The sequence below is a fragment of the Miscanthus floridulus genome, chromosome 14 (genome assembly GCF_019320115.1).
Source record: "Miscanthus floridulus cultivar M001 chromosome 14, ASM1932011v1, whole genome shotgun sequence".
Classification (NCBI taxonomy): domain Eukaryota; kingdom Viridiplantae; phylum Streptophyta; class Magnoliopsida; order Poales; family Poaceae; genus Miscanthus; species Miscanthus floridulus.
Window position 1 is genome coordinate 53,692,948 of NC_089593.1, and position 8,151 is coordinate 53,701,098.

Consider the following 8,151-nt stretch of genomic DNA (forward strand, 5'->3'; position numbering starts at 1 on the left):
GTCGTGTATTCCAACTTGGTTGACACAACCCTCACCCTCCACACACCCAAGTCACACACACACAACACTCTCCCCATAGTCCAGATAACACCAGTTTCCACCATGCATTAATGTAGTATAGGCATAGTAGAAGTGTAAGTAATGAAATATAGCAGTAAGCGTGTGTCTAGCCTAATAACTGGGTATGCGGGGGTAAGGTTGCGTCAAGGTAAAGGCCATCAAGTAAGCATACTACCATGCAAGTCCTATCATTGTATGATTATAACAGTAAGTAAAGCAATAGCAGTTCTGTATTAGCCATGCGTAATAGGTGCTACGAGATTGGGTGGGATGTGGCACCTTCAGTGTAGTCGTCTCCGTTCTCCTCACCGTACTCACGATCCTCGTCTGTCTAGTTCTCCTCCGAGTCTACAACGATCATATTATAGTCGTGTTAGCGACGTCTATAAAATAGCACAAAGAAGCAATGAAAATTCAAAAGAGCCAAATGCACTCAAACATGGGTTCATTGCGTAAAGCTCGATTTTAGATGAATTTTGGTCCTGGTTTTGTATTTTTCTGAGGTCGTATGAATTAGTTATGAATTTCCGAAGTTTAAAATCATCTCTGGAAATGGAAAAAGGCTGAATTAATCCTGGGCTGACATGTGTCATGCTGTGACTGGTCCACATGGCATGCTGACATCAGTGTGATGTCAGCATAACATCACCGGCTCGGCTCTGAGCTGACAAGTGGGGTTCATCGTTCTGACAGGTGGGGCTAGGGTCTCTTGGGTCACTGACCTGTGGGTCTGGTCAGAGTCAACGTTAAGTCAATGGGTGAGTCAACAGTCAACAGGTTAGGGTCACTGACATGTGGGGCTAGGGCTGCTGACATCAGTAGCTGACATCATCATGACGTCAGCATGATGTCACCTCGGCTGTGTTGTTACCGACAGGTGGGTCCCACGTGACGTTGTCATGATGTCAGCATGACGTCACTCACTGACGAGTGGGTCCAGAGTCCCTGTGACACTGACATGTGGGGCTAGGTCAACTGTCAACGTTGATCGGTCAACGGTCAACCAGGTTGGGCCTCGACTGGGCTATGGTGGGCCTGGACTAGGCTAGATTTGGGTCGGGCCAGCCCGGACACATGGCAAGCTATGGCGCTGCCATGTCGTAGCCATGGGCCCCCACTGGGCTTCGTCTACCGTTTGGCCCGCACTGTGTGGCTCACGGTGGACTCCATGGACCGTTGGCTGGTCTTCGGTAGACCAAGTCCACCCTCCTTCCCTCTGGCCTGGTCCATGTGCACCGAGTGCAAGCGCGTGCGGCCGGTGGGGAAGCCCTCTGCTTCCATCCCCGGCATGCTCCCGCCGGTGGTGTGCTCACCGGCGTGATCCTACGGCGGCGTTGGCGTTCAATTAAGGTGGGGAAAAGCTTCCCCAGGCCATGGCGAACACGATGGTGGGGTCTAGGTGGTGGCCGGGGCCTTCCAGGGCATTGGCCACGGCGGTCGGTGGCTTGGTCATGGCGGTGCTCGCCGACGGGGCAGCTAGGGGCTGTTCCGAGGGTCCTGGTGCCCCATTCTCGTCCAGACTGCTAGTGGGCGACCGGGACAAGTGACGATAGTGACCAAAAGACATGGCGGAGTCCGTGCGTGGTGATGGTGCATGGCAGAACTTTGGCCGAGGTCCGGTGCTCGTGGCCGGGGTGCTATGGTCAGCTAACAGGGTCTCAGTCTGCGCGGCTACCCTCTAGGCGTCCTGGTGGTGCTACGGCTGCGTCCTAGTCCAGTGAGGTGGCCGGGTGCGCTAGCGGTGGCCATGCCATGACGGCGGCGTCGGGAGCACGGCGTGCGCGTGCTCTGCTACGGCGTCCAGGGGCTAGGAGGAGTCTCAGCAGCGAGGGCTCACCGTTGGTGTCAAAGGCGATAGGATGGCGGTGTAGTGGAGGGTCATGGCCGTGTAGACGGAAGCAGTGCAGTGCTGACCCGTGACCGTGATGAAGACATCGGCGTCGTCTTCGGCTCCGACGACTTCGGCAGCACGCGGGTGGCTCCGATCCTCCTCTCCTGAACTCCTTCTCAGCCTTCTACTCTCGGTGCGGTGCAGCTGCTGGGCCACCAAGCAGCGGTGGTGGTTGAGGGATTCCCTAGGGCTTTGGGCGTGGCTTTATAGCCGAGCTCCATGCCTCCAATGGCGTTCGGCATCGTGCGGTGGAAAGGCATGCGATGCATCCGACGGTGGCACGAGGTTGCATGAGCCCAGCGCAAGGGGGAGCAAGGCCATGCCCCGGGCATGACACCCTGGCCCGCTCCTGCCAACGCTGTCGGCCTTCGGTCGCGCGGGCGGTTGAGGCACGGGCGCAGAGAAGATGAATAGGAAAGCCGACAGGTGGGGCTCGGCGGGCAGTGGCAGTGAAGCGAGGCAGGGAGGCGCACGGGCGTGGGCGCGCACTGGGCTGCTTGCTGGGATGGCCACGCAAGTTGGGCCGGCCTGCTGCTGCACGCTAGTGGGCTGAGCAGGCCGAGCCAGCTGTGGGCCTTCTCCTTTTCTTTTCCCTTTTTCTGTTTTATTTTTCTTCTCCTTTGTTTAAATTCAAATTGATTTGGAATTTGAATTCAAAAATTAGTGTACCTTATTCATTGGAGTTTTGTAGATATGAGGCCCACAACATTCTCTTTTATATATATATTAGAAATTTTATTTAGCTATTTTGTATAACAAAAATAGGTGTAGTTTTGTTATACAAAAATAGAATTAGTTTTCTCTTTAAACATTTATTCTTTGGTTTGAGTAATAATTACTTTATGGTTTATTTCTTTAAGGGAGTTGTTAGGCATTACATAAAACAAATGAAAATCCAAATCACCATGTGAGTTAACAATGTATGCTATGTTTCATTTGTCAGTATTTAAATAAACATGATTAACAAATGGCATGCCATGCTTATGTGTTGACTTAGGTTGGGGTTAGACCTAATGCATCTCTTAGGTTGGGTTTCTATTCATGACATTCATCAACACATGGGAGTTTTAAGAAAAATTTTGTAGTTGGTATTTTTGGTGTATAGATTTTTTTTGGGTTGTTACAGGGGCTGTATGGCAAATGGAAGAAGACAACTGGAAACAGGAGGATCACTTCTACAAGGGCTCTAGAATTGGCAGCAGAAAGGCATGTATAAGTGTATGTTTGTGCTATCCTATGGAAGGTTAGAGTATGTGTATGGCATCGCCTCGCCACGCGCCCAACTCGCCTACGCATCTAGAAGGGGATGGAGCACCGCACCTTGCCTTACTGCCTTAAAAACTATGGGTGCATGACGAGAATCTTAACAAGGGTCACAACAATTTGACAAAGCTTAATATAATAACAAGTAGCATATGACTACGGTTTTTCATTTGTATGATGTCATATGGCCTTGGTAGGAAATATAATCATTGAGGAACTTTTCATTTTAGCATTTTCAAAATTGAAAACTCCGGATGTCAAGTCTCTCTTAGAACAAAATCATAGCAAATTCTATTTGTACCATATCATAACTTGTAACTACTTAGAAATGGATCATACGTTTGCAACCCATGAGTTTCAAGTTTTAGGATGAGACATTTTTAGCCAAAAGCTTAAACCTTGGAAAAAACTAAGTTATAAACTAGGCACAGATAAATTATAAAACATAGCAACTATTCATCATTTCAACAAAGGAGAAACTAAACATTCTTACTACACATATGTGGAGTGGAATAAATATTATTGTTTTTATTATTATTTATTCTTATTATTTTTTAAACCATTGTTTAATCAAGGTTCACCAAACAAATGTTCATCTCTGTTGTCATCTCAAAGACTTACCCTCATGAAGTTGATAAATTTCTGCAAGGGTTAGTCCATATAATAAACCAATATCTATACTTAACAATTTTTGTTCAATTATCAAACTAGACACCATGTCTAATTTGATCAAGGTAGGTTAATCAACCTAAGCACCATGCTTAAATTAAAAAGCCTATAGAAGTATGATCGTTACATCCAAACTTCAAACTAAGCACCATGCTTAATTTAAAAGATGTATAACCAATACTCCCAAACCAAAACATGTCGATATAGAGAGAGGAAGCATGAAAGGATAAACAAGAATCATCCAACGGAGGTGAAAACATTGAATGGTGAACAGTACAACCATAAGTTTTTTATTCTTTTATCATGCAAGGTAATGGAAAGTGGTGACAGTGCAAGATACACATTAGCTTATGGAGGTCCTCCCCCAAGCTAGCTCAAAGCCTATGGTTCGGGGTTGTACCCCTATGCTTTTTGTCTTTTCCTTCCTGATATTGTTAGTGCGACTGATTCCACCCTGGACCTCCTTGTGGACGGAACCTGTTGTTGTTGTTTAGCGCATCATCACGGGTTTTGGGGCAGTCGTTCCCCGAGTGTTCGGCGTTTCCGCACACCTTGCATGTCATAAGCGAGTTAAGTACTTGGACTGTACCATAAGGTGCTCTTTTTGTGGTAGCGTGTTTGTCCAAGCATTTTATTAGGAGATCCAATTTTGTGGCTAGCATATCCGTTTCCTCCACGGTATGCATGCCATCTTATTGGGTTTGGAGTTTGTCTTCACTCCACCCCTGGTTGGAGACCATCTTCTCAATGAGAGTCATGGCTTCACTGACTGTGAGTGAGAAGAAGGCTCCTTCGACAGCAGCATCTATGTGGGCTCTGGATTTGGAAGTTAGCCCATTGTAGAAGTTTTGAAGGACCAAGTAGTTTTCCATCCCATGGTGTGGGTAGGCAAGGATGTATTCTTGTAGCCCCTCCCATCCTTCTAGGATGGATTCTGATGCTGTCTGCTAGAAGTTGGAAATTCTTCCACAAAGGACATTGGTTTTGCCTGTCAGGAAGAACTTCACAAGGAATGCCGTGGAGCACTTGGCCCAGTGTTAATAGCTTCTCGGTCCTTGTAGAACCACTGTTTCGCCCTCCCTAGGAGGGATAACAGGAACAAGTGGAGTCTAATTATTTCTGGTGTGACATCCTTCATGATGACGATGTTGCATAGCTCTAGGAAGTGTTGGAGATATGTGTTGGCATCCTCGCTAAGCAATCCACAGAATGGATTTGCCTGTACCATCGTGATTAGGCCGGTCTTTAGTTCAAAGTTTGTGTCGCCATGTTGATAGTGGACCCAATGGGAACGTTGCAGTAGTGGGGATGGAATACTTGTGCAGCGTCTTGTTAGCCACAGGGTTCGGTATGGATGGTGCTTTGATGATAGGTTCGGTTGCTGGTGGAGCAGCTGAAAGAGGATCGACATGAAGTCGGCCTTTCCTTACAAGTGACTCTAGGTTTTTGGTGAAGGTTATCAGCAAGTTGAAACCTGTCTAACACTATCCTGTTTTCACCCACAACAAGAGAAAACAAGCAGAGTTATCCTATTATGAGCAATGGCTACTATACCTGCATATTATCATGAACATGTCCTATTAGATTCTTTTAACCAGTGCCTTCCTCGGTAATGGCACCAGAAATGCATGCTGGCATTTCTTAGCATCACCACTAGGATTTGTGTTTCCTAGCAATGGCACCAGAAATGCCTTGATGGTATTTCTGAACGCATATAGAAATATTTCACAAGCACACGGATATATCGTTGTAGCATTTCACCCAGAAGTATTCAGGTATCGTTCATTTATATTTTCCCAAAGGAAGGCAAGGTGTAAAAGTCACTAATAGGGACATGGACAAGATAACATGACTATATAATAGACCAAAGTTCATAACATGGGTAAGTCAGGAAAAATATTGGATAGTGTGACACATACTCAAGCCAATCTCAAGGATAAAGATAAAAGAAAGAATAAAGAATAAAATAATATACCTAAACTGGAGGAGGCTTATCCTAAGTAGAATATGGTAAGATAAGCAGATGGTCATAGAAATGCATGGTTAGAACTAAACCATAAGCATAATATAGGAGGGGAGACCTCTGAGTACTGGTCTGCCAGCAACCTCATGAGGCATTTTAGACTCCTACACCATACCCGAACGTGGGGGATTACAAAGGATGGACATGGCTATCACCACCTACCGCGTACCCCTCAACCGTGGAGCATGAAATGTATCCACCTGTTCCCATGTTCCTGAGCACCACGCTCGTATACAAAGGAACTACCTAAATCTCCCAAGGACTCCGACCATACGAATCGACAAGCATAGGACTTGGGTGAATCTAAAGGCATGACAAACCTCCACCTCAACTTAGGTCTTAGTCCAATCATATATGTTGTATGAATGAATAAGCATAAGGTTCTATATGCTAAACTAATAACATAAGAACTTTGCTCTAGTTCTATAGCATAAGTACTTTGATAAAATAAGAGCAAGGTCATATTGGAACCGAATGTATTTCTCATACCAAGATTCTCCAAGAAGTCCAAGCTCTTCAAGTAATTCTTGCCTAGATCCTAATACTACTAAAATAGTAAAAAGAATACAAGTAAGAGGAGAGAGGCTTCTTGAGTGAGGTGTGTGTGGTGTGAGAGCCCTCCCTATCTATTTATAGCCATGGCATGGTCAGTTTTGGAGGGGATTTCCATGCATGTCCACATGCAACCATCATGGTGGAGCCACCAGGAGATGCCACATGGAAGGAGGAGGAGGTTGGCGTAGGCAGGGGTGCGACTGCACCCTAGGTGTGGCCTCCCCATGACTACCTTCTGCATGGTAGTTGTGTGTTGGGCCTGGGCTACTTCCACGTGGGTTTAAGGCCCAATATCTTTCGATAGGTGGGCTCTTCCTTGTTTGCTTGCTCAGGATCTGCTTTACGCCTTCTCATGTTCTAGAAGGTTTCTTTGAGGTCAGCGATGAGGTTATCAACAGTCTTAGACTTAACCACCACATCGTCGACGTAGGCCTCGACGTTCTTCCCAATTTGCTCTTGGAGGCATCGTTGGATAGCCCTCTGGTAGGTGGCGCTGGCATTCTTTAGCCCAAAGGACATGGTGGTGTAGCAATAGGCACCGAAGGGTGTGATGAACGAAGTCTTGATCTGTTCTTCCTCCTTTAAGGAGATCTAGTGATAACTAGAATAGCAATTGAGAAAGCACAAGAGCTCACAACCGGCTGTTGACTCTATGACCTCGTCAATGTGAGATAAGCCAAAGGGGTCTTTAGGGCTGTGCTTGTTGAGATCGGTGTAATCAACGCACATTCTCCATTCATTATTCTTTTTTCATACAAGGACCAGATTGGTGAGCCACTCCGAGTGATACAGCTCTTTAATAAAACCGACTGCTAAGAGCCATGTTATTTCTGCCCTAATGGCCTCCTTTTTGTCTTGCATGAATCATCGTAGCTTTTGATTGATTGGTTTGGTGGTCGGTGAGACATTTAAGGAGTGCTCGATCAGCTCCAGAGGAATGCTGGGCATGTCAGCAGGTTTCCATGCAAACACATTGACGTTTCTATGGAGGAAGCTGATGAGCGCATCTTCCTATTTAGGGTTGAGATGGGCCCCGATCTAGGTCGTCCTGCTTCTGTCGCCGATGACGAGCTCAACCTCCTTTGTGTCTTTGGACTTAGTCATAGACTAAGGTGGCTCCTAAGTTAGGATCACCTGCTCCTCTACTAGGATCTTCTTGGAGTTGGCGATGCAAACCTCCATTTTGGCTGAGAGGTCCATTGCTTCGGCGATGGTGATTCCTTCTTGTTTGCAGTCATAGGCAGTGGAGACACTGGCACGCAGGGTGAGAACGCCTTGCTCCATCGGGATCTTCAACACCATGTATACATAATGGGGCACGGCCATGAACTTGGCGAGAGCTGGTCGGCCAAGGATGGCGTGGTAGGCGGTGTCAAAGTCTTCCACGAAGAAGTTCATGTACTCAATATGGAAGTGGTGGGCAGTGCCAAACTGGACTGGCAAGGTGATCTGCACTAAAGGTTGGGATGCTCTGCCAAGTACAATACCCCAAAATGGAGAATTAATAGGGACGAGATTGTCCGTTGGAGGCCTAACTCAGTTAGGGCTCTAGCGAAGAGGATATTGAGGGCACTCCCACTGTCGATGAGGACCTTCTTGAACCATACGTTGTGGATGGTTGGATCCAACACGAGTGGGAAACACCCAGGGTATGGGATATCTACCCACTGGTCAGCCCTACTGAACGTGA

The 8,151-nt window shown here is 46.8% G+C and overlaps 1 non-coding gene across 1 annotated transcript; it reads left to right on the plus strand.

Moving 5' to 3' along the window:
- The first annotated feature begins 4,753 nt into the window (after positions 1-4,753).
- Positions 4,754-4,860, plus strand: LOC136506259 (small nucleolar RNA R71). The gene has a single exon (XR_010771483.1). It is a non-coding gene; the product is annotated as a small nucleolar RNA R71 (small nucleolar RNA).
- The last annotated feature ends 3,291 nt before the right edge of the window (positions 4,861-8,151 follow it).